Raw genomic sequence first — 3,247 nt, forward strand, 5'->3', positions numbered from 1 at the left:
ATCAGAGGTACAAATTTATTCCTCATTTTAAATTCCAATCCCTACTGAAATAATCAATTTCACAGAGCATAGTTGACCTACAACCAGAATTCCACTTTTCTGTTTGTAAGACAGCAATTTTTTTTTAACCCCTTTCCCTAGAGTACATCACTAACTTTGGAAGGGCCAATAAATGTGCTATTTTATTTTACTCACCAAGGTGGAATATACAGTAAGGAGAAATATGGCGATCGCGCGAAATTTCAAATTCGAGTTTTCAACTAAAACACACGTTTTGAAGTCTACTGAGTCCAGATAACAATGTCGCGAAAATTGCTTGTGTGAAAAACCTAGCTCAAAAACGAAAAATAGTTCAAAACTGCTATTTTGTATTTAACACTGTTATGTCCCAGAGATGTTACAATAACATTTTCGAAACAATCAACTCACCAGAAGTTCCACACTATATTATAAATTTTTCAATTTTTTCAAAAACAGCTCTAAAGATTTTTATTAATCTCCGTATATCAATATAAATTAAATTCATCTTTTATATTTTAAACATGTCGTATTCTCATTCCAATAGCTTAACAGGGCTTAAATGAGGAATTTTCAAAAAAGCTTCTTATTAAGTACCTTTAATTTAGTTTTTTCGGTGGGGGGCTGCGCTGGGATCTCGAAGGGACCTGCTTTACTTCTCATGCGGATCCTTTGGTGGAGATTGTAATATAATATAATATAAATAATAGTGTAAATGTGATTAGTGTTTTTTTTTATTATAATATCAGTTCAAAATGTTACTTATTTTATTTTATAATTTTTTTTACTTCGTTTGATCATGTTTATTTCATTTATTTTGTTTTCTTCTCATATACATATAGAGATTTTATTTATCCATTTTTATATTTATTTAATTTTTTATATTTATTTACTTACTTTATTTTATTTATAATTATTTTTCATTTTTTGTACGAAATTGTACAATTATCACTATTACCCTTGCCCAAGTGTGTGGCAGATTGTAATATTATCTTTTTTTTACTTTTTTTATTGATAGATATTACAATCTGCCACACAGTTGTGGGCAATTGGTAATAGTGATGGATGACCTCATACATACTAAAATAAAAAAATAAAATACAATAATAAAAAAATAAAATAAAATAAAAAAATTCTCTTAAAATATATACAAACAAAAGAATAGACAAGATGAACATAATCAAACTATCTATATGAAAAATAAATAAATAAAATAACATAATGTAATATTATCAATAAATAAAAATTTACAATAAAAAAAAATTAGTTTTTTCGAAATAATTACTCGTCTCGCATTCTTATTAGTAATGAAAAATGGATAAACGTAAATTATGAAATGATATGATAATTAACTTTAGAGATAAGAGGAAAAAAAATTGTTTCTGGTCTAAAACACATTTCGGGAAATAAGAGTAGTGATAAGGACGTATTATATATCGTTGGAAAGCCATAGATTTTATAAAATATAATATTTAACAAATTAAGTCGTAGAAGGTAATGGAAAATTACGAAAAAAATATAAATAGAAGTTCTGTTCTAACACGAGTTTTAGAATTATATACATGCACAGTAAGTTACTCCGTTTCGCCAGTTTAATGGATGATTTCATGTCATTATAGTTATTAAATATAACTTAGATTAGATATGAACTTTTCAATGGACAGGTTCACTAACTCCATAAAATCATCAGAATTAAATTTAAATTTTAGCAATCTATTAAATTTTTAAATTTCTGCCATACTTTTACAAAAGAAAAATGTTAAAATTAGAGTAAATCAATCTCTAAAATAATCGTATAAAAATTCAAAGCATATTTATATATATATTTTTATAATGAAATTTCTAACTTTATTTTTGTTTTTATTTGTATAATTAAGCCCCAAAAATTTTTATAATGCAATTCTATATTGACTTAAAACCAAAAGGCACCTATAGATCTCTATATTTAGAGTCTCTTAATTTCGTTTTTTTCTTTTGTTTTTTTTAATGAAAAGATATGTTCGTCGTAAGTATGCCTTATAAGGGCAACAACCGGCCAGATCCTTATCCGAATCACAGTAACCTCAGTTGTACCTGAATAGGAAATAATGAGATTACAACAGAGACGTTGCCACATGGGGCGGCGTTTCGTACCGCTACAGTGTAATGTGGTCATGCCAACACCTCCAGAGAAAACGGCGAGTGAAAAATTTGGATCGGCGAACAAATAAAACAAGGAGTTTCATAAATTGTTAATAATTTAGTAATAACTAACAATTTTTATTAATCTTATAATTCTATAAGGTAAATAAAAAAATCTTATACTGAATATAATGAACAGTTGACATTAACCATACATTATGTTTTGAATGTTTGTATTTTATCGTTCAATCTTCAGAATTTCTTTTATACACCTCTAATACTTTATTTTATTAAAACAAAATAAAAAATCATTTTCAAGTTATCAACACTGTTGTTCTTATCGTTACACAACTTTTACTAACCTCCTTAATTTAATTTTTGAATTAATCCTCGCTCATTCATGAACAAATATGTTGACATGAAAAACATTTATCAGAATGGCGAAACGGAAAAACATTCTCCATATGCACCTGTAAGTTTCAACAATTTATGATACATATTATTTTTTCTACAATATTTGGCTTTTCAACGGTTTATATTACTACCCTTATTTCCAGAGATATATTTTCAACCTAGAAAAAATATTTTTCCTCTTATCTCCTTAATTTAGTTATTAAATCTTTTCATTGCATATGCTAATCTATCTTCAAAGCAAAAAAATTAAAGGTAATTAAGTGGAAGATGTTTTTTGAAAATTCAGCTTATATTAAAGATCTCCTAATTTTACCGAGTTTAATCAAAATCGTTAGAGCCGTTTTTGAGAGAACCCATTAAGAAAAAAAAGAAGATTATTAAATATATAAAAATAATTTAAATGGAATAATTTGAAGATTTTTAACAATTTTATGTATGATAGTAGTTATTGATTTAAAAATGTACGGGAGTCCGTATGTAGCGGGAGAAGTTTTAAGGGTAGTTTTATATTCCAGAAATTTTTATATACTCCTGAGAAAAAACTGTTTATTTTGAAAAATAAATAAACATTAAAAACTTCATATATTGTTGTGCGAAATTAGCACAATAGTTTGTAATTTAATTGAAGATTTTTATGACCGATTTTATAATAGATTTGTTAATATTATAGATAAAAATATATAACTATGTTATA

General features: G+C 26.0%; 1 protein-coding gene across 9 annotated transcripts in view; it reads right to left on the reverse strand.

The window, feature by feature from the left end:
- Nucleotides 1-3,247, reverse strand: part of scalloped (TEA domain transcription factor 1 homolog scalloped) — a 688,296-nt gene that overhangs the window by 330,304 nt on the left and 354,745 nt on the right. The window lies entirely within an intron of this gene.

This window comes from Halyomorpha halys, unplaced genomic scaffold (genome assembly GCF_000696795.3).
Source record: "Halyomorpha halys isolate HHAL.00 unplaced genomic scaffold, Hhal_1.1 Scaffold66.1, whole genome shotgun sequence".
Lineage (NCBI taxonomy): Eukaryota > Metazoa > Arthropoda > Insecta > Hemiptera > Pentatomidae > Halyomorpha > Halyomorpha halys.